Source organism: Triturus cristatus, chromosome 1_1, assembly GCF_964204655.1.
Source record: "Triturus cristatus chromosome 1_1, aTriCri1.1, whole genome shotgun sequence".
NCBI lineage: Eukaryota > Metazoa > Chordata > Amphibia > Caudata > Salamandridae > Triturus > Triturus cristatus.
This window is the reverse complement of record NC_140579.1, coordinates 1,154,456,078-1,154,480,135: the sequence shown is the minus strand read 5'-3', so window position 1 is coordinate 1,154,480,135 and position 24,058 is coordinate 1,154,456,078. Positions and strand designations below refer to the sequence as shown.

At 50.0% G+C, this 24,058-nt stretch overlaps 1 long non-coding RNA gene across 1 annotated transcript in view; it reads right to left on the bottom strand.

The window, feature by feature from the left end:
• LOC146871771 (uncharacterized) overlaps positions 1–22,744 on the bottom strand; it is a 45,203-nt gene extending 22,459 nt beyond the window's left edge. Inside the window, exon 1 of the long non-coding RNA XR_014959602.1 lies at positions 22,139–22,744. This is a non-coding gene — a long non-coding RNA (uncharacterized LOC146871771). The remainder of the gene's footprint in view (positions 1–22,138) is intronic.
• Between the last annotated feature and the right edge of the window lie 1,314 nt (positions 22,745–24,058).

The window sequence follows — 24,058 nt, the reverse complement described above, 5'->3', positions numbered from 1 at the left end:
GACAGAACCCTTACACAGGCAGTCTTGATCTGTGATTGGGACATGGATGTGTCCCTGACTGTGAGCCCCAGTAACCTGGGCAAGTACAGACAGACTCCTTTAATAAATGCAAAAGTGGCTCAAGCCTACAGGGACACATGTGCCAGTGTCACTATGGTGACACCAGGCTTTGTGGACCCTGGACAGTACATACCAGGTGAGAATTACCTGGTGACCAATGCCAGCAATACCACTACTTCTCATAGTGTGGCTATTGTTAACTTCTCATGGGGAGGGGTAACTGGCCTCAAAAGGGTTGTGGTTAGTGCAGACCTCCCAGTAGAATGTTTGTTGGGCAATAACCTAGAGAGGTTTCTATGGTCAGAAGTGGAGTACAGGACACATGCAGAGATGTTAGGTATATCACCACATGTCCTTGCTGTGACCAGGTCACAGGCCAAAAAGTGCCTTACTGAACCACAGGTCTTGGATCCTGGAACAATGGACCAAGCACCTACCAAGAAGAGGAACAGGAGGGTTAAGGCTGTGCCTTCCCCCCTGCCTCCAAGTGATGATCAGTCTTCCCAGGAGGATGATCTAGAGAACCCTGAAGGAACTGTCCCTGAAGAGCTTGAACCTAACCAGGTTGAGTTTCTGGGGACAGGGGGACCTTCCAGGGCTGACTTGGGGCAGGCTCAGTTATCCTGTCCATCTCTTGAACCCCTCAGACAGCTGGCTGCTGCTGAGGCTGCTGAGGCTGCTGGGAATGCTCAAGGTACCCATAAAGTGTATTGGGGCGATGGGCTCCTTTATTCAGAGGCTAGAGACCCAAAACCTGGTGCAACCAGGAGGTTGGTTATACCTCTGCAATTTAGGGGTTCCTTCTTACCTTGTCCCATGATATTCCTCTAGCAGGACACTTAGGCCAGAACAAGACTTGGGACAGGCTTGTCCCTCACTTTCACTGGCCTCACATGAATGAAGATACCAAGGAGTTTTGTTGCTCCTGTGTGACCTGCCAAGCCAGTGGCAAATCAGATGGCACAACAAAGGCCCCCCTAATACCACTACCTGTGGTGGGGGTCCCCTTTGAAAGAGTGGGAATAGATATAGTGGGTCCCATGGATCCCCCCACTGCATCTGGGCACAGATTTATACTGGTGGTAGTGGATCATGCCACCAGGTATCCAGAGGCAATTCCCCTTAGGACCACAACAGCTCCTGTTGTGGCCAGGGCCCTGCTGGGAGTATTCTCCAGAGTGGGGTTTCCTAAGGAGGTGGTTTCTGACAGAGGTACCAACTTCATGTCAGGATACTTGACAGCTATGTGGAAGGAATGTGGTGTCAACTACAAATTCACCACCCCTTTTCACCCAAAATGCAATGGGCTTGTTGAGAGATTCAACAAGACCCTAAAGGGAATGATCAAAGGATTACCTGAAAAGCTCAGGCGAAGATGGGACATCCTTCTACCCTGCCTTCTGTTTGCTTACAGAGAGGTCCCGCAAAAAGGAGTTGGCTACAGCCCCTTTGAATTGTTGTTTTGGCACCCTGTAAGAGGCCCCCTATGTCTAGTGAGGGAAGGATGGGAGTTACCTCTCAAAAAGCCTAAACAAGACATAGTGGACTATGTACTTGGTCTCCGCTCCAGGATGGCCGAGTATATGGAGAAGGCATCCAAAAACCTTGAGGCAAGCCAGGCCTTACAGAAAGCTTGGCATGACCAAAAAGCTGTCTTGGTTGAGTTTCAGCCAGGACAGAAGGTATGGGTGTTGGAGCCAGTGGCCCCAGCAGCACTCCAAGACAAATGGTCTGGACCCCATACAATCCTGGAAAAGAAGGGAGAGGTTACCTACTTGGTGGACCTGGGCACTCCCAGGAGCCCCCACGGGGTACTCCATGTTAACAGGTTAAAAGCATATGTTGACAGGGCAGACATTGGCTTGCTCATGGCTACAGATGAGGGACAGGAGGAAGAGAGTGACCCTCTCCCAGACCTGTTGTCTCAGAACTCTGAGGATGGTTCAATTTAAGGAGTGACCCTTGGAGGCAACCTCACTGAGCATCAGCAGATTGAATGTAGACAGGTTCTACAATCATTTCAGCATATGTTCTCACTGATACCTAGTCAAACTGATTGGTGTACCCATGTGGTGGACACTGGTGACAGTCTTCCTGTAAAGAACAAACTTTACAGACAACCTGACCATGTCAGGGACTGTATAAAGGCTGAGGTACACAAAATGCTGGAACTGGGTGTCATTGAGCCCTCAGAGAGCCCCTGGGCTAGCCCAGTGGTTCTGGTCCCCAAACCTCACACCAAAGATGGCAAGAGAGAGATGAGGTTCTGTGTGGATTACAGAGGACTCAATGCTGTCACTAGGACAGATGCACATCCTATTCCAAGGGCAGATGAGCTCATAGATAAACTGGCTTCTGCTAAGTTTTTGAGCACATTTGATTTGACAGCTGGCTATTGGCAAATCAGGTTATCTGAGGAGTCTAAGGCCAAAACAGCATTTTCAACCCCAGGAGGACACTACAATTTTTTGGTGATGCCCTTTAGTCTGAAGAATGCACCTGCCACCTTCCAAAGGTTGGTGAATCAAGTCCTTACTGGGTTGGATGACTTTTGTGCAGCATATCTTGATCACATTGCTGTCTTTAGCTCCACCTGGGAGGATCACCTGATCCACCTGAAGAAGGTACTTGAGGCTCTGCAAAAGGCAGGCCTCACTATCAAGGCTTCTAAATGCCAGATAGTAAGGTTGTGTATTTGGGCCACCTTGTAGGTGGAGGCCAAGTTCAACCACTGGAGAGTAAGATACAATCCATCAAGGACTGGTCTCCTCCAACCACCCAGACTCAAGTTCGAGCTTTCTTGGGCTTGACTGGGTACTACAGGAAGTTTGTTAAGAACTATGGGTCCATTGTGACTCCTCTTAATGATCTGACATCCAAGAAGATGCCCAAAAAGGTTCAGTGGACAGTAAGCTGTCAAAAGGCATTTGATGACCTGAAGAAGGCCATGTGCTCTGCACCTATCTTGAAAAGTCCTGACAACTCCAAATAGTTTATTGTCCAAACAGATGCTTCTGAGTTGAATGTGGGAGCTGTGCTGTCACAACTTAATGTAGATGGTCAAGACCAACCCATTGCTTTTATTAGCAGAAGGTTGACCCCCAGAGAGACGAATTGGTCAGCTATTGAGAGGGAGGCCTTTGCTGTGGTGTGGGCCCTGAAGAAGCTGAGGCCATACTTGTTTGGCACTCACTTCAAGATTCAGACCGACCATAAGCCCCTCTTGTGGCTAAATCAGATGAAGGGTGAAAACCCCAAACTGCTTAGGTGGTCCATTTCCCTACAGGGGATGGACTTTACAGTGGAGCACCGGCCAGGTACAGACCATGGGAATGCAGATGGTCTCTCCAGGTACTTCCACTTAGGACATGAAGACGAGACTGGTCAAGGCTAGTTTAATGTCCCTGCGTTTGGGGGGGGGGGGTTGTGTAGGAGAGTAGGGTCTGCTATCCTATGGTCACCCCAAATGTTTGCTTTTTGCTTCACTGGTTTTTGACATATTGAGGCTGTGGGCCTGCTAATCAGACCCCCAGCCTGCTGTTCTCTCTACTAAATTGACACTATGCACTACAGGTGCATAACCAATTGGAATTGGATCACCCTTTGAGCCCCTGTACCAGTGTACACAAGGTACCCAGGGCATTGGTGCATCGAAGGCCTACCGGGGGCTGAAGCATGTATTGTGCCACCCCTGGCCTGGCCTAGCAATTTCACACAACTGGCTGATCACTCAGCTGGGGTAAGTTGGTGTAACCACCTCCTACTTAGGTGTAGTATACATATACCTAACCTTAAATGGGACACAGGTTAACCTATAAGTCACTCCTATGGCAGGCCTTAACAATCCTGAAGGCAGAGTGCTTGGTTCCATGTGAGATGGTGCTCTGGCATGAGCTGAGCCTGTCTGCAGTGGTCGGAACAACTTCCTTCTACCGTTTCCAGATGTCGCCATACCATATACTCTTAAGTGCATTATGAACCTCGCGTTTAAATGCTATCTTTGGTTTGACTTTATCAAAACATGTCGAGTAAGGTGTCATACGAATTGGAATACTACCCCCTCGCCAATTCTGGCGACGGGGTTAGCATTCCACCCTTCTAGAGGGACACGACATGTACAGTACCTGAAACCCGGGTAAAATCAGACATAGTCTCAGCTCCACAAAATGGACGCTGCCACCACCGACACAAGTCTGCCCTCCTGCTGCTGGGAGTCCTTCCAGCTTGGGAGACGTGGACAAAGGGTTTCCTGCCAGGGGAGGTGCGAGCACCACCCCAGACAGGATTTTGTGTATTGGTCAGGTAGGGCTTGAATAGAATCAGACATGCCTGAGGCTCACAAGGAGCCTCGGTGCATATGCCAGTTCAAACCGGTCCTGGGGCACACCAGCCCCGGACCTGGGGCGAGCTGGACAAAGGATTGGGGGTGTAACCACCCCCCTTCCTGGTCCCACCCTTAGGGAGGGACCTAGCAGGTAGTCCGGCCCCTAGAATCCGCTTAAAGGTAGGAAGGTAGGAGCTGTGTCCTAAGACTTCAGACATCCTGGAATCAACTTGAAACTTAGAAGAAGACGGGAACTTCGACGCTCTGCTGCACAGAGGACAGAAGGAAATCTCCCCTATGGTCAGGGAGTGACCATCTTGCTAACGCAAGCACCATCCAGCAACTCGACGTCTGCTTTGCCGCCGCCTCCTGCCGGAGTCCGAGCCCAGAGACCAACAAGACCTGGACCTCCAGACCTCTCACAGCCCGATCCACAGTCCCTGCAAAGAAGGAACCCGTGGAGGCACCGAGACACGTGGAGCCAGCCATCTTGAAAAGACACTCGACAAGCTGCAAGCGCAACAACAGAGGCTCCCTCCAAGTTGTGCTTTGGGTCCTGAGAAGCCCGACATCCGTGCAGCATCTGCACCAAAGGTGAGCCCTCCAGCATCTAATTGATCTGCGTGGGGCCCCTCTGCACTTTGCATCTCGACGCGCCTGCCCGGTCCCTGGCCCGTTGGCTAGTGGCCATTTTGGCGATTAACTTTGAAAACTATGACACTGGTCTGGTTGCTCCAGACTGGCCCCTGCTTCCCTCCAAAGGAGCAGCCCCTCTGACCTTGCAGGCCAGAGTAAACAGCTTTCTTCAATTCCTGCGACTCCTGCTTTTGCCAAGGCTTGTTTGCTTCCTTCGAGTCGCCGACACCGCCGACAGCGAGAACCTGCATGGGACAGCTCGTGAACCGACTCCTGGACGTCGTCGACCTTCAGGGACCACGTGGCTGCGGAGACAAGCTACACCTCTTCACCTGTTTGCACCCGACATCGCCTGGTACCTATGCACCCGCTTCCTGTGGGTGAGGTAAAGCTGGCACTCCGGTGCACAAGTTTAGAGTAACATCTCTAATGTCTAGATCTGAAGTCTTGATTTCGTAGTTCAACCAGAAGACCCTTTTAGCAGTAACTTTTGAACTTTTACGCACCCATTGAAAACCTATGGGAGCCCGCGTGTAACTTTCCTCACTGCACACACGACCCGTGGACCTCCTGGTCACTAACTAACGTTAGCTCCTTGTAGGCCCAGCGATTCTAGAGGCCCTAGGCCTTTTCCCTTTCCTAGTCGTGGTACTTATACCACTATTTTAGTATATGGTTCGAGCGGCCACCAGGGCCTATCCATATAAAGTGCAACTTCTGTATATTGTGATACTTTCTTGTTTAATGATTTGTGCTCCTGTGCTCATAAAGAGTCTAGGGGATACTTTGAGTAATAAATACATATATATTTTGAATATATATCTGTGTGGTGTCCTTTCATTGGTATAAAGGGGGGTTACATATGGTAAAACAGCTTGCTTAACACGTTTTATTGAGTTTAGCCTCAAAGACTGCTTAGCCTACGCTACCACTAGGGCAGCTAGTCCGAAAAGGTTGACTTACAACCACACCATAAGGGTTGCTTGGCATGGTACAAGGTGGTCACTTTAACTAGTGAACATCATATACCAGGCCAACTTCTCACACTCTTTATCTAGCAGAAATCATGTTCTACGAGTAAAGGAATCTGGAACAGACCCAGTCAATGAACTACCACAGCTGTCTCCATTTTGATATTAGTGTTTTAGTGAGGACATTTTTAAAGGCTTTGAACTATATTTGATAGCATGCATATGGAGGATGTCTAAGGTATGATGAGTGCAAGTGGTTGTGTTTAATATCACTGTGCCAGTGTAATGGGGTGAAGTCATTATTGTACTTCTTTACTGTCTTTAAGTTGTTCTGTCATGAGTTTGAATTTGTTTTCTTCAGTCAGAAACATTTCACACTAGGGTTGTGTTTTATAATGCATCTGATTGTATTACATGAATTTTAAGCTCAGTTGTTTAAGAGGACATTAAGGCACATTGTTTTAAGTATTTTTAACGCAAACATATCAGTGGCAGGGGCGTCTCCTCCGCAGGAGCAGAGGAGCGTCGCTCCGCCTGCTGCGTGCGCAGCAGGGAAACACAAATAAACAAAATGGCTTGTCAATGCCATTTTATTTATTTGGCACCGCGCTGGCTCGGCTGTGTACAGCGGGTGGGGTTGGGGCTGAATCCTGCAAATGTTGGATGACAGCACTGGTCTACATTGTGCATGTCGGATTGGCTAGCCATATTGTGATGGCCAGCCCGACACACGCACTTTAGACCCAGCAATCCACAGGCTGTGGAACTGCGTGTGGATTGCTGGCACAGGCCCTTAGGCTCAAAATGATCGCTGGGTGAGCCTGCTCCCGCCAATCCTGGAGCTGCTTTAACAGCATGAGAGCAACTCAAAGATTGGTTGGAGTTGCGTTCCACAAGCAGGAAATAAGTCCTTCCTTTTCCTAATCGTGGACAGCAAAGAAAAGTCCAGCACACCGGTCGTGCTCCCAAATTTATGGTGAGTCGTGCGCTGTTACGCCTCACCATTTTTAGGTCTCGGCTGGCGAAAGCAGCGTGCATGCGCTGCTCTCGTCATTCGAGAGCTTCTTGGAACCAATACAGATTCCAAAGCTCTCAGAGGTGGAGTTGAAGCCCCGCCCATCTTTTTAATTGATTCGCGTCATCTTGCATGCAAAACGCTGGCTTCTCATTGTTAAGGAGGCTTCTTAGTCCCTCCTTGTTGCCGCCTTGTCTCCTTTTGGCCCCGCCCACCGGGATTTGATCTTTTACCGGCGGCGTGACACTCTCTCCTTCATTAGTCCCCACGCACTTTTTTCTTCTCACTCAGCTTTGGCAAAGTCATCACACAAGGCCGACAGCTTGTTTTCTCAGCAGTCTACTCTTCCGGGGCCTTTATCTCGCTATTGCAGGTTCTTTTCCATCCCTGCTTTCTACCTTCATCTGTTTTCCAGTCTTTTTCGTCTCCGTTTTCTGCATTTCTTTCTCTTTTGCGCACTGGACACGCCGTCCTGAGGGTCGTTGGTCAGGATACGCCGTCGTTTGGTAGATCACGAGGTGAGTCGCCCCGTCACAGACTTGCCCCTGGACTGCTGGTTTCAGTCCGCCTGGGGCCCGTATGGGTCTCAGTGCCTGTGACCGGGTGCGCGGCGTTATTATGGGCTGGAGCACGAGGGGCCTGGCAGCTGGCGTACTGTCCCGCACTCACTGCATTCATTCTCGTGAAAAGGAGTCGCTCCTTGCTGGTGAAATATCACCCATTACACGGAAATAATGAGAATGTCACACATAGCAATCTAAAACTTTGGCAGCTATGATTAATATGTGTTGATCCTATATCCTCTGCCATCCATTTGGAACCCGATCGTCTTATGATACGCGGAAACACGTCAGTTTCGTGATGCAGCGAGTCAGGTGAATAGTGTCTTGGCCGCGTGTATGCGCAGTCCGTGTTCTTGTGAGCCGCAGTTCAGAATGTTTTGGCGATAAAAGGCCTGTGTGGGTTTAGCCGAAACGGTTATTCAATATGTTATAATCTCTACCCCTTTCTTCACCATAGTTAATCTAATCTTAGCCTACTGGTAATACAGCTGTGTAAGCGTGCAATCAGCAACAGTCTGAGACTGTCCGAGAAACTTTCAGATATGGTGAGTGAGGCCATGTTCGGGGACGGGTTCCCGGGACATGGTTAAGAGCCACTTCGCATCAACGTTTTCTTAATGCTGTGAGGTTCGGTACATTTCATCAACGTCATTCCCCGCTGGCCCACAAAACCCTTTGTCAGCAAGGATGGCGTCCGTCACACGTCAGAGGGGGAAGAGGGGACTTGGTGCGGTCGACGTGACGGACACATGCAATGTATTTCTCATGGGATGACCACTCAAGGTAAACACAGAGTTGCCCCATCGTGAGTTACTGGTTTGGCCCCAGCCCAGACTAGAAACCCACAAAACCCAAGGCTGGGAGCCAAGTCTGGTGCGTGCCACCAGCCGAGCTGGCAGGGCAGAGGGGTTAAAGTGGGGGCACACAAGAATCCCAGAATACGAGGGGCTATAATGGCTGCCGTGGACTCACTACAGCACATGCAGGGGCCCTGCAGACATTTACACTGCAGTGCCTTACGGTTTATACTGGGCACGCAAGGACAATAGGGCCCGAGGATGGCAGTACCGGGCCATGCGCACACACTGCATGACATTAGGGTTGCAGGAGGCAAGGACAACAGGGCAGATGGCGGCTGCACCTGTGGATGTGCGCATGTTAGAAATGGGGGTCTCTAGTTGGCAATGGCTGGCCACTGTCCAAGTAGGGACCCTTCTTCCTAAGTCAGAGTAAGCAGCCTACACCCTTTGACAACCCCTGCTCAACCCTGTGGTAACGTAGCACGAGCAGCTAGGCTTATCTCAGAGGCAGTGTGTGAAGCATTTATGACCATACACAGTAATATAATGAGGAACACTACAAATGGACACCACTCAAGTAGTTATGAAAAATAGGTATTTTTATATAGACTTAATCACAAGACCAATAACAGTAAAAATACACAATACTATAAAAATATAATTACTTTAGAAATGCTGCAAGGAAAAATAGTTCAGGATGCACAAAATGATGTTTAGTTCAAGGCAGGGGTCTCTGCGACCCTTTTACTCACAAAGTATCTGGTTCCTGGAGCAAAGCAACAAAAATGTCGCTAAGGAGTTGTAGCGAGAAATTTCCTCACGCTAACCAGCGATGCGTTGAATCCTTACCGCAAGGGAGGATGATGCGCTGGGTTGCGGGCAGGACAAAGCGACAAACTTCCTCACGCTAAGCCGGTGATGCGATGAAATCCTTGCCGCTAAGGGAGGATGATGCACCGAGCCTGTTGCGTGTGCGATCTTGCTGCGTTGACAAAGATGGCGCTCTGCGAGGAAGCGACGATCCGGATTCGATGCGGGGAAAATGGCGAACGCTCGGCGTCCGCGCTGCGATGATCCTGTTGCGATGATTTCCAGATTGCGGGCGTTTTCAGGCCCGCAGACAGGTGCTGCGACGATCTTCGGGGTTAGCGAGCACTCGGCGACAGCGGAGCGGCGATTTTTCTCACGCTCACCAGCTGCAGCGGCTCGCTAACGGAGGTTAGCTACGATTTTCAGCGCTCTCTTCTCAGCAGTAGAACTAGAGGCCCTGGAACACACAGGAGCCTCACCTGCAGATAGTAATACTCGCTGGGAGGAAACAGGAGGCTGATGGTGGAGTCTGATGTGCCTGAGACTCCAGCAGGAGGCTAGCTCTCTCCTAGCCCTTGGGTGATTGCTGTAGCACAAAAATACAAAGTCCAATCAAAGTTCTTTTCCTCTTCTTGAAGTCCAGTAGTAACAGCTGCAGGCCAGTCCCAGAAACAGCACACAAGCACAAGGACAGTCCTTCTCCTGCAGATTCTTGTAGCCACACGGACAGAGGTTCTTCTTGTTATCCAGGAGCAATACAAATTGTAGGGGTTTGTGCACAAATATTTATACCCCCAAAGTCTTTGTTCTTAGGGGTCCCAAGTCTCTGAACCCAGCAAGAACCAGTTCTGCCCAGCCCTGGAGCACTTTGTTGATCAGGCTGCATCCTTCCTTTCAGAAAGAGGGGGTCTGCCTCAGACGCACAGTGGGAGGTGGAGCCAGCATTCACCTTGCCAGGCACAGTCCTATTCAAGTGCAGGAGCTACCCTTCCCCTCACACCAAGGCAGGACGCTCTATTCAACCCAGGTCTGACTCAGCCTGCCCTGTCCCTCCAAAACCAGACAGCCAATACACATCATAGCAGAGCAAACTGGAAGGCTTAGGCAAGAAAGTACCTATACTCTAAAAGTGGTAGTTTCAAACACAGAATATAAAAATAACCTTTACTGAAAGATGTATTTTAATATTCTGAGCTCAGGCATACTAGATTAATTTTTCTACCATGTTCTGTGGGTCAGTTAGGACTATAGAATGTAATAGCCCAGACCTCCCATTCTGGCCTATGGAGAACAGGTAGCCTTACAGTAGTGAAAAACGAAATGGGGTGTAATTCGCTACTAGGACATGCTACATACATCAGGGCATGTCCTACCTTACACATACAATGCGCCCTATCATAAGGGGGACTTACAGGATGCCAAGGGAAGGTTTAGGGGCTGGGAAGTGGGTGCACTTCACAGCCAAGATGGCAGTTCTGGACTGCACGCAGACACTGCAGTGGCAGGTCTGAGACATACTTTACAAGCTGCTTCTGTGGGTGGCACAAACCAGTGCTGCAGGCCCACCAGCAGCATTCGGTTTACCAGCCCTGGGCACACACAGGCCACGCTACTAGGGACTAACAGGTAAACCAAATAAGCCAATCATGGATGTACCAATTCATATGTCATCTTTACAAAGGGAGCATTCGCGCTGTGGCACTGAATGGCAGTGGCACAGCGCCCAGAGCATCTATAACCAGCAAAAACAGAGGAGACACAGCGAAAAAATGGAAGGGAGACTCACGCCAATGGTGCCAGGTCTAACACACGTCCCCTCCAGCTGAAATGTGGGGAGAACTACCCATCCCCTGGGAGGTTCTCATCACTAAGGCGGAAAAATCTGGACAGACCATCAGCATTGGCGTGTTCTGTACCAGGGCGGTGTTCCACCGTAAAGTCCATACCCTGTAGGGAAATGGACCACCTTAACAACTTGGGATTCTCACCCCTCATCTGCATTAACCACCTGAGGGGCCTGTGGTCGGTCTGAACCCGGAAGTGAGTCCCAAACAGGTATGGTCTCAGCTTCTTCAGCGTCCAGACCACAGCAAATGCCTCTCGCTCGATCGCACTCCACCTCTGTTACAGTGGAAGTAACCTCCTACTGATGAAGGCTACAGGTTGGTCTAGTCCCTCCTCATTCATCTGTGACAGAACAGCCCCCACCCCATGCTCTGAAGCGTCTGTCTGGACAATAAATTCCTTAGCAAAGTTGGGCACCTGGAGTACGGGTGCTGTACACATGGCAGTCTTGAGAGCATCAAAAGCTTTCTGACAGGTGTCAGTCCAGTTCACAATCTTGGGCTGCTTCTTGGAAGTCAGCTCAGTCAAGGGGGCAACAATGCTGCCATACCCCTTGACAAACCTCCTGTAATAACCCGTGAGTCCTAAGAAGGCCCTCACCTGGGTCTGAGTCCTTGGGGGCTCCCAAGCCAGGATGGTCTCAATCTTGGGCTGTAGAGGGGCCACCTGGCCACTCCCCACCTGGTGTCCTAAGTACACCACCGAACCCTGCCCAATCTGGCCCTTACTGGCCTTGATTGTGAGGCCTGCTCTGCGCAGCGCCATCAACACTTCCCAGAGGTGGCGTAAGTGGTCCTCCCATGAGGAACTAAATACGGCAATGTCGTCCAGGTAGGCGGCACTGAAATCCTCCAGCCCAGCCAACACCTGGTTGACCAACCTCTGAAAGGTGGCAGGGGCATTCTTCATCCCAAAGGGCATCACACGGAACTGGTAGTGCCCATCTGGGGTGGAGAATGCGGACCTCTCCTTTGCCCCATCAGTTAAGGCGATCTGCCAGTACCCAGACGTTAGATCAAACGTGCTGAGGTACCTAGCAGCCCCCAACCGATCTATGAGCTCATCAGCTCTGGGGATGGGGTGCGCGTCGGTCCTCGTGACCGAATTGAGACCTTGGTAGTCCACACAGAACCTAAGTTCTGGAGTGTCACCAGGCGCTGCAGCCTTTGGTACCAAGACCACGGGGCTGGACCAAGGGCTGCTAGAGGACTCAATCACCCCCAGGGCAAACATTTTGGAGACCTCCTCCTTAATGCAGGCCCTTACCCCGTCGGTCACCCTGTAAGCCTTGTGCTTGACAGGAGGACTGTCCCCGGTGTCTACCTCATGGACGCACCCGTCAGTGACACCAGGTACCAGGGAAAATAAATCTGGGAATTGCCCCAACAGCTGGTGGCAATCTCTCTGCTGTTCTGGGGTCAGTGTGGTGGAGAGGACCACACCCTCCACTGACCCATCCTTCTCTCCGGCACACAGGAGGTCAGGAAGAGGCTCACTCTCCTCCTCCATCCCTGCATCTGTGGCAAGAAGCATGCCCACTTCAGACCTCGCAAAGTGGGGCTTTAGGCGATTCACATGCAGGACCCGCAGGGGGTTCCTGGGAGATTTAAAGTCCACCAAATAGGTAACTTGACTTTTTCGCCCCACCACCTCAAATGGACCGGTCCACTTATCTTGGAGCGCACAGGGCTCCACTGGGGCCAGTACCCAAACCTTTTGACCAGGTTGAAACTCGACCAGAGTGGCATTCTGGTCGTGCCAACGTTTCATCTCCTCCTGGCTGGCTTCCAGATTTGCCTCAGCAATGTTTCTGAAACGCCGAGTTTGGTTCCTGAAGGCCAGGATGTAGCTAAACACATCTTGGGGAGGTTTCCTGGGAGATTGCTCCCAGCCTTCCTTGACCAAACTCAGAGGCCCTCTTACCGGATGGCCATAGAGCAGTTCAAAGGGGCTGAACCCTAAGGACTTCTGTGGCACTTCACGGTATGCAAACAACAGGCATGGCAAGAGGACGTCCCACTTACGCCTCAGGGGCTCCTCTAGGCCCATGATCATGCCCTTCAAGGTCCGGTTGAATCTCTCAACCAGACCGTTACCCTGGGGGTGGTAAGGAGTGGTGAACTTGTAAGTCACCCCACACTCCTTCCACAGAGACTTCATATACTGGGAGATGAAGTTGGTCCCCCTGTCGCTCACCACCTCTCTGGGGAACCCCACACGGGAGAAGATCCCCATCAGTGCACGTCCCACCACGGGGGCCGTCACTGTCCTGAGCGGGATGGCTTCAGGGTACCGGGTGGCATGGTCCACCAAGACCAGGATGTACCTGTTGCCCATGGCTGTCTTGGGGTCCAGAGGCCCCACAATGTCAATGCCCACTCGCTCGAATGGGGTGCTAACAACTGGGAAGGGTTGGAGTGGGGCTTTGATCTTCCCCCCACTCTTCCCACTTGCCTGGCAAGTCTCACAGGTCCTACAATACGTATCTGAACTCTTGCGCATCTGGGGCCAATAAAAGTGGGTGACCAGCCTTTCAAAGGTCTTGGTCTGCCCCAGATGTCCTGCCAATGGAATGTCATGAGCCAACCCCAGTAGGAAGGTTCTGAAGCACTCGGGTACCACCAGCACACGGGCTGACCCCGGCTCAGCAACCTTAGGCTCGCTATACAGGAGACTGTTCTCCCAATAAATCAGATGTGAACCGGACATATCACCTGCTGCCTGGGCTGCAGCCTGTTGCCGCATACCCTCAAGAGAGGGGCAAGTTCTCTGCTGTTCACAAAACTCCTCCCTGGTGGGCCCCCCTTCCTGCTGCCACTGGGTCAGCTCAGGCAGGTCCCCCAGGTCGGTACTCTGCTCCCCGGTAGGCTCCAGGGCATCCCCCTCAGGGTCTGCTCCCTCCTGGGCCGTGGGAACCAAGGGGGCCGGTTTCCCGCGCCCCCTGCCTCCTCCCTCTAAGGCAGGGACCTGGGCCATATTCTCAGGCTCCAGGTCTTTCTCAACACTCTCTCTGGCTGCCATGGACCGAGTGGTAGCACATGCCCACTCAGGCAGTCCCAACATTTGCAAGTGAGCTCTCCTCTCCACTGTAGCCCACGGTGAGTTCTCTAAATCATTGCCCAACAGACAGTCCACAGGCATGGCGGGCCTCACAGCCACCTGAAGAGTTCCTGAGACCCCCCCCCCCCACTCAAAGGGAACCTGAGCCACCTCACATTGGCTCTCTGTGTTGTCTGCAGACACTACTGGGTAGAATGCATGGGGCACAACCTGCTCTTTGGACACCAACCGGGAGCTGACAGCAGTTACACTGGCTCCTGTGTCCCTCAGAGCCTGCACTCTATGGCCATTGATGGTTACCCACTGCCTGTATTTTTTAGTGTTATCAGGCAGTGCAGGCTTAGGAACCATTTCAAAGTCTCCTAGTGAGACAAGGGTCAACTCTACGGGGTCCCACCCACCTGGGGCACCCATCTCCTCCTCCCCCAGGGCTACACTAGCAAGCTGGTGGGGCGGTGCACGGGGTGGTGCAGGAGTGTCCTTTTGGGGACACTGGGGGTCAAAGTATCTGTGGCCCACCTGGCCACACTTAAAACAAGTAGGGGGCCTCCTTGGAACAGGATTACCTGTTGGAGGCACTGGCTTCTTATCTGGGGGTGGCTGGGATACCACTGCCTGGTTCCCTTGGGAATTATCTTGGGACCCTCGGTGGAACTCCCTTGGTTTACCCCTGTCCCCCCCACCTCTCTGCTGGGGACCCTGCCCACCTTTGGCGAAGTCTCCCACTGGACCCTTGCGAACCCGGGTGCTCACCCAGCGGTCCGCCTCCTCAGCAAGCTTCCTAGGGTTAGTCAGCTTGCAATCTATCAGATGCTGGCGTAGCTCAGGAAAACAGTTACTAGAAAAATGCTCCCATGCAATCAAGTCATACAGTTGCTCAAAAGTTTCTACTTTGCTGCCTTTTACCCAGCGTTCCACTGCTCTGCCAAAAAAAGACACATATTCAACCCACGTGGTACCCTCTATCTTCTTGCAGGTTCTAAATCTCTGCCTGTGCATTTCAGGGGTCAAACCATAGCGGGTAATCAAAGCTTCCTTCATGTGGGCATAAATCATCCTACTTTCGGGGGGGTAGGTCCAACAAGGTATCCCTCCCCTCACTCACAAAGCGTCCCCAAAACCCCGCTCCCCAATCCTTCTCAGGGACCCGGTGGGACACCATAGCTAATTCATTAGCGGCAAACCATTGCCCAATATCCTCACTTTTATGAAAATCCTTAATAACCTCTTTAGGTATATACACTCTACTCTCAGTATGCACTACTGGTATGCTGCCACCAGAGGGGGAGATCTCAATACTCTTGGCCTTAATCTCCAACTCCCTCAAAATTCTCTCATGTTCAAATTTCATCTTCATTATCTCAACTTCTAACTTCTTATTCTCTAGGTCTCTCTGACCATCCAATTTGAGCTCAGCCATCTCCATATTATGCCGCCTATCTCTCTCCCTGTCCTCCATCTCTTCTGGAGACAGACCCCTTGAGGACACACTAGTGCCCGGGCTGGAAACTGCTTTTTCCCCTACCAAATCTACAATTTCTTCTTGCTGCTCTCCTGCATTCTCTCCCCCCTCCACAGGCCCTTCCTCCTTCCTAGGGGCATCCCTGGCTTCTAGCCAGGCCTTCAATGCATTGTAATACTCTTCCCTTTTAGTGAGACCTGTGATAGGGACTGTGAAGCGTTTGCAAAAATATTTGAGCTGCTTGGCATTGTAGGTGTCTAATTTCTCTTCTTCCCAGGAGAGATCCTCAGAGGCATTGGATCTGGGCTTGCCCATTGTAGCAATAACGATCAAAAATAGAATCAGAAAATCTCCAAAAACGTACGTGGTTATGTCATGGTCTGCACTCACTAGTAGTGTACACTATAATTACTGTATGCAATCATAAATGCAAGTCCAGATCCTCACCGCTGCCCACCAATGTTAGAAATGGGGGTCTCTAGTTGGCAATGGCTGGCCACTGTCCAAGTAGGGACCCTTCTTCCTAAGTCAGAGTAAGCAGCCTACACCCTTTGACAACCCCTGCTCAACCCTGTGGTAACGTAGCACGAGCAGCTAGGCTTATCTCAGAGGCAGTGTGTGAAGCATTTATGACCATACACAGTAATATAATGAGGAACACTACAAATGGACACCACTCAAGTAGTTATGAAAAATAGGTATTTTTATATAGACTTAATCACAAGACCAATAACAGTAAAAATCCACAATACTATAAAAAATATAATTACTTTAGAAATGCTGCAAGGAAACATAGTTCAGGATGCACAAAATGATGTTTAGTTCAAGGCAGGGGTCTCTGCGACCCTTTTACTCACAAAGTATCTGGTTCCTGGAGCAAAGCAACAAAAATGTCGCTAAGGCGTTGTAGCGATAAATTTCCTCACGCTAACCAGCGATGCGTTGAATCCTTACTGCAAGGGAGGATGATGCTCTGGGTTGCGGGCAGGACAAAGCGACAAACTTCCTCACGCTAAGCCGGTGATGCGATGAAATCCTTGCCGCGAAGGGAGGATGATGCACCGAGCCTGTTGCGTGTGCGATCTTGCTGCGTTGACAAAGATGGCGCTCCGCGAGGAAGCGACGATCCAGATTCGATGCGGGAAAAATGGCGATCGCTCGGTGTCCGTGCTGCGATGATCCTGTTGCGATGATTTCCAGATAGCGGGCGTTTTCAGGCCCGCAGACAGGTGCTGCGACGATCTTCGGGGTTAGCGAGCACTCGGCGACAGCGGAGCGGCAATTTTTCTCACGCTCACCAGCTGCAGCGGCTCGCTAACGGAGGTTAGCTACGATTTTCAGCGCTCTCTTCTCAGCAGTAGAACTAGAGGCCCTGGAACACACAGGAGCCTCACCTGCAGATAGTAATCCTCGCTGGGAGGAAACAGGAGGCTGATGGTGGAGTCTGATGTGCCTGAGACTCCAGCAGGAGGCTAGCTCTCTCCTAGCCCTTGGGTGATTGCTGTAGCACAAAAATACAAAGATAAATCAAAGTTCTTTTCCTCTTCTTGAAGTCCAGTAGTAACAGCTGCAGGCCAGTCCTAGAAACAGCACACAAGCACAAGGACAGTCCTTCTCCTGCAGATTCTTGTAGCCACACGGACAGAGGTTCTTCTTGTTATCCAGGAGCAATACAAATTGTAGGGGTTTGTGCACAAATATTTATACCCCCAAAGTCTTTGTTCTTAGGGGTCCCAAGTCTCTGAACCCAGCCAGAACCAGTTCTGCCCAGCCCTGGAGCACTTTGTTGATCAGGCTGCATCCTTCCTTTCAGAAAGAGGGGGTCTGCCTCAGACGCACAGTGGGAGGTGGAGCCAGCATTCACCTTGCCAGGCACAGTCCTATTCAAGTGCAGGAGCTACCCCTCCCCTCACACCAAGGCAGGTCGCTCTATTCAACCCAGGTCTGACTCAGCCTGCCCTGTCCCTCCAAAACCAGACAGCCAATACACATCATAGCAGAGCAAACTGGAAGGCTTAGGCAAGAAAGTACCTATACTCTAAAAGTGGTAGTTTCAAACACAGAATATAAAAATAACCTTTACTAAAAGATGTATTTTAATATTCTGAGCTCAGGCATACTAGATTCGTTTTTCTACCATGTTCTGTGGGTCAGTTAGGACTATAGAATGTAATAGCCCAGACCTCCCCTGCTGGCCTATGGAGAACAGGTAGCCTTACAGTAGTGAAAAACGAAATGGGGTGTAATTCACTACTAGGACATGCTACATACATCAGGGCATGTCCTACCTTACACATACAATGCGCCCTATCATAAGGGGGACTTACAGGATGCCAAGGGAAGGTTTAGGGGCTGGGAAGTGGGTGCACTTCACAGCCAAGATGGCAGTTCTGGACTGCACGCAGACACTGCAGTGGCAGGTCTGAGACATACTTTACAAGCTGCTTCTGTGGGTGGCACAAACCAGTGCTGCAGGCCCACCAGCAGCATTCGGTTTACCAGCCCTGGGCACACACAGGCCACGCTACTAGGGACTAACAGGTAAACCAAATAAGCCAATCATGGATGTACCAATTCATATGTCATCTTTACAAAGGGAGCATTCACACTGTGGCACTGAATGGCAGTGGCACAGCGCCCAGAGCATCTATAACCAGCAAAAACAGAGGAGACACAGCGAAAAAATGGAAGGGAGACTCACGCCAACGGTGCCAGGTCTAACAGCGCAGTAAAGCAAGAGGGACAAAAAATTATGCGCAGGACTATCGGAGGTTTTGCAGAATGTATACAGGGACAATAGTGCATGAAAACGGCCATACTAGGGCCATGCACACACCACTGCAAATTAGGGTTGAAACTGGAGTACGGAAGGACTACAGTGTGCGAGGATGGCTGTGCTGGAGGCATGTGTGCACTGCTGCACTTTAGGGTTAGTGCTGGAGTATGGAGGGACGATAGTGTGCGAGGATGATTGTGTGGGAGGGGGGCATGCACGCGCACAGCTGGGCACTAAGGTTTATACTGGAGTACAGAGGGGCGATAGTGCGCGAGGATGGGTGTGTTGGAGTCATGCGCTGGCACGGATGCATAAGGGTTTATACTGGAGTACGGAGGGGCGATAGTGTGCGAGGTTGGATGTGTTGGAGTCATGCGCTGGCACGGATGCATAAGGGTTTATACTGGAGTACGGAGGGGCGATAGTGTGCGAGGTTGGGTGTGTTGGAGTCATGGGCTGGCACGGATGCATAAGGGTTTATACTGGAGTATGGAGGGGGCGATAGTGCGCGAGGATGGGTGTGTTGGAGTCATGCGCAGTCACGGGTGCATAAGGGTTTATACTGGAATACGGAGGGGCAATAGTGCGCGAGGATGGGTGCGCTGGACGCATGCACACGCACGGCTCACGGCTACACACTAGGGTTTGTGTATACTGGAGCACGGAGGGGAGATAGTCATTGTGCACGAGGATGGCTGTGCTGAAGGCATGCCCATGCACTGCTGTGCACTAGGGTTTATACTGGAGTACGGAGGGACAACAGTGCATGAGTATGGCTATACTAGAGGCATGTGCACATGCTGCACATTAGGGTTTACATTAGAGAATATGGAATCAATAGCTTATGAAGAAGGCTATACTGGGGTCATGACCACACTGCAGTATGTAAGGGTACGGCACGGCATGCAGTGGTAATGGGGTTTGAAGATTGCTATACCGCAGCATGCATATACACTGCAAAGCATCTTAATGGGTATGAATGCAGAGGCAATTATATATAATGGGGCTCCGGGTGTAAAATGAAGACTCCCCAGCATACTGCAGCACGCGATGGAGTGTACTGAGCAGGTTTATAGGGACGCTGCAGCACGAGAGGGGCTACTGGGCTGCGTGGGAGCATTGCAGGACATGGAGGGCTATAGAAGGGTCCATAAAGAAACAAAGAGGTAGCAGAGGGATGTAGTGGGGCACGTGCACATGCTGAAGAACATGGGGGTGTACTGTGCAGGAACAGTGCAGAGTGTGGAGGACCGGAAGGAGACATGCAGAATTAGAGATATGCAAGAGTTAGATTTGGGCAAGTGAGCACATTTTAGCTGGCAAGGGTTAAAAAGGTAATACCGGAAGATGATGGTGGCTTTATACTCATGACACATGGAAGCCCTCCAGCACATAAAGGAACGTGCTTTAGGTACACAGCAAAACAAGCACTGGCAACGCCAAAAGGTTTAACCTATGCGAGACCTATTGGCATTGTCAATGTTTTTTTTAAAGATGTCGCAAAGCAGAGCAGGCTGCTGTGCAACATAGCTCATAGCAAATAAAACCAAAGCGCTATGGTGCGGCCAACGCTGAGCGTGTCATAGCGCTTTTTAAATCTACTTTTAGCCATGTTGCGCAGCAGACCGAACTGCTGTGCAACATCTTTAAAAAACATTGCCAACGGCAAATAGCTCTGCGAAAGTTATTTGGCTTTGTAAATGTTTTTTAAAGATATTGCACAGCAACATGGGCTGCTGTGCAACATGGCTTAAGGTAAATGTAAAAATAGCACTATGGAGCAGATAGCACTGAACGCACCATGGTGCTTTGATTTTGTTTACTTTAAGCCGTGATGCGCAGCAGCCTGCATTACTGTGCAATATGCCTTAAAACAGTATGGTGGAGTTGGGGGGTGAGAAAGCAACTAGAGGGTAGGAAACAAAGAATGTGCAGCGGGAGGCAGTGGCGTGGGTTAAAGTGAACTGCCGCAGAGGTTTTAACAAACAAGCATTTGCAATGCAATAGGTCTCGCATTTGCGGGAGTTTGAGCTATTGGCATTGTAAATTACAATGCCTTTTATTTATGATTTGAAAACCCACAAGCGATGCGTAAACACGCACTTTGTATTTATAGTTGTTGCTTATGAGAAGCAAAGCTGGCAGTAACTGCGCCACTTTTACTGCCAGCCACGCTTCTCATAAGCAAAGACCAGAAGTACAAAGTGCGTGTTTACGCACCACTTGCAGGTTTTCAAACACACAAATAAAAGACATTGTCATTTACAGTGCCAATAGCTCAAACTCTCGCTAATACTAGATTTATTGCATTACAAATGCTGGTTAGTATATTATTACTGCTTTATATTTTATAGTTAGCTGTCTTTTACAACTAGTACTAAACTTCCGGTGTGAAGTACTCTGTTGTCTATTGGATCTTGTCTGTGGTATATGAGCCAGTTAATAAATAAATAATATTCACCCGTTTTTCACTACATTAAGGCTGCAGCAGCTGCCATATGGCTTTCTTACAAAGAGGGTGCCAGATCGCATCAATAGCCATAATCACTGCATTTCTGCAAGGTGAAAGGGTGCTCCAAAATAACAATCAATTACATGAATATCAATAAATATTATTCATGAATATCATTCATTTGTAACTTTCAAACCCCTTGCACTGGCCATGCGGATATCTATAGCTGAAGTGTACCATAAGTGTCGATCCTTTGTCACCACTCACACAGAAGAACGATCCTTAATGTTTGAAAAGTATTCTCTCACAGTGAACAGTTTAAAGAAAACAAGCCGAGCTTGGTGAGTGATTGCAAAGGAGGGGAGGGAAAACAGAGAGTGGGGTGGAGGAGCTGGGGAAAAAACTATGAAAGCAATACCAGCGCGGCGCTCGTGAAACAGGCGCCCCGCTGATTATGTATGTATGTCAGTAAGCTCCTTCCAGCAACGAGAAACGGTGATAATAACTGCTTCTCAGCTATAAGTTAATTCTCAAAAACACGAGGAGCGCAGTGAAAAGTCATGACTTTCAGAGGTGGGTGTGCATACAGCTCATTCATGCAGCGTCGAGATTGGCTTTAAAGGAAACAAGCGACACAGCAGAATTTAGGGGCATATTAACAAGCCAGGCGATAAAATTATCGCTGCTTTAGCGGCAGAAACCTGCCGCTAAAGCGGCGATAATATGCTCTATGGAATTCCAATTGAAGCCCATGTTAAATGTGAAGGACGTCTAACATGGGCTTCAATTGGAATTCCATAGAGCATATTATCAAGCCCATTATCGCCGCTATAGCGGCAGTTTTCTGCCGCTAGAGCGGCGATAATTTTATCGCCTGGCTTGTTAATATGCCCCTTAATGAGGCGTGAATGAGGGCTGCGACAGCCGGACCATGGAGCTCTTCACAGAAGGGGAAGGGAATGTTTAAAAATATCTATCTACATATCTTTGTATACAAGATGCCGAGACCTAAAAGGACATCAATTTAGTTCAATTTCTATGTCCGTGCCCCTCCCGGTTTTTCGTTCTGAAAATCTGGTCACACTAGGTTAGGTGGTAAAAATTTAGCAATAACTGGCATGAGTGTGCACTCCATGTCACTAGATCGGTACCACTGCACCTGCTGAACTATTGATAGCTAGCTCCGGACCCCCTGGAAAGTTAACGAGACGATGGGGTGTAGACATTCTAAACCCCATTTCACCTTTAACACTCCCTCTCCCGCGCACTGCTGCAAAGTGACACTCGTGTGTCAGCGTTGAGAAACAACTGTCATCCCGGAAAGCAATTTACACTCAATTTTAGTAAACTATTGTCCTTCCTACCTCCACAGTACTCCGCTGCGTGTCCCAGGGACCGTAAAGTGCAGTTCGCCCTGAAGTACATGAAAACGCTCTCGCCACCGAAGTCAACAATGTGATGACTCTGGGTAGGTTCAAAACAGTTTACTCTGTGAACAGGCGCTGCGCGGGAGTCTACCAGCCAGGCTCGCCGTCTGTGCACTCTGAAAGTACCCCAAGCCCTGCACCTTCGCCGATGGGGGTGCACTGAGCCACCAAAACTGGTTAAACTTGGACTCAGCCTCCGAGGCAGGGGCACTCACCCACAGTGTCCATCCCGCCTGCCTCCCTCGGCCGTTTCTGGCTCAAGCACACGGAAAGACTGAAGCTGAAAACAAATCAAACTATTTATAAAGGGAGCGATTCTGAGCTGGAAGCGCTCACACACCCAGGAAAGAGCAGAGGCGGGCCGGCGCACTGCTTGTAGGAGGAGTGAGACACTCTGACTGAGGCCAGCTCGCCCCTCCCACGGAAACCGGCCCGGTGGAGCAAAAAACCCTCCAGACTCCACGAGTGGACAGAATGCTGAGAAAGGGTCCATGAGGAGGCACCAGGCAACAACAAAGTAGTCCCTACATTGAAAGATACTGCCTTGCAGGGTAAGGTAACTGTAGTTGGTCGATGCTGCTTCCTCCGAAATCGGACGAAAACGGAAGTGACGCATCGGCCCATCAGCCAATAATGAACGAGTTTAAAAGAGCAATGCCACATTTAAACCAATGGCAAGGGACAAAACAAAAAAAGCGCAACGGGTGGAGTTTCACCCTGAAGTTTCATGCTTAATACTGCCTATGCGAGACCTAAACAAGCATTTACAATGCAATGGTCTCGGCATTGGTAAAGTTAGAGCTATTGGCATTGCTCATGACATTATTTTTGTTTATGTTTTTGTTTTTAAAACATGTAGCTAAAAACGTGTATTTTCAGTTGCCAATAAACACTGTTTGCTTCCAAATGCACGTTTTCAATTGCTTCAGCTGTTAAAAAAAAAAACGCAGGTGGAAGCCTATCGTCCAAAAGTGGGTTTTCAACGTGTCCTCAGTGATATGCGGAGCAACGGAAGTAACATTTGCGTGATTATAAAAAAAACCAATTCATTGGCCCACAGGTGTTTTAATGTCAATGGGCAGGATCAGAAATCTCGCTACAGGATGGGGTAACCAGTGTATGTAATGGTCCCGCACAGGCCACAAGCATTTGAGAGAAAACCAGAAAGTTTTCTTTCAGAGCCTTGTTGTCACTTGACAATGAGTAATCACCCCGTGCTTTCCTCGGCTGTGCCGGTGAGGACTGTGCTGGCTCACGGCCCCGGACCTGAGTGACAGGCGGAAGGCGGTTGCCCGGGAGACAGACGGGCCTCTTTGTTTACATCTTGGTGCTGTAAAGCGTACTGAGGATGCCATTTTAAAATACCAATAAAGGAGGGGATGGTGAGTAGTGATGACATACACAGCACTTTAAAAAGCCCGCATCCCATGTTGATAAATTTTAAAAACGAGGGAAAACTAGCAAGAAAACAGAAAAAGCATGGGCATTCCGGAGTTTTTCTGGTCTTAGAAAAGCTAATATGCGTAACATTGATCTAGTTATCACAGCAGCAGCCGATTTCTCGGCGCAAGTTCCTATGGTCTCCGTTTCCTGGAGGCATACTTCCCCCCACCCCCCCTTACTCAAATACTGTACTCCTTGCTGGTTTCGGTTGAACCTCCATGTAGTTACTTAAGATGCCGTACTTGTCAGCGGGCAGTTAGTCATGTTTCTTCTGAAAAGCCTATGGCTGGTTATGCGAAACTGCTGCCTGTTTTCCTGGCTCAGCTGGGAAGCGCTGGGTTAGTCATAGAAAGCACACGCAGCTCATCTGAGAGCTGGGGGTGTGACGCAGCAGACTTCAGAGCAGATTGGGGG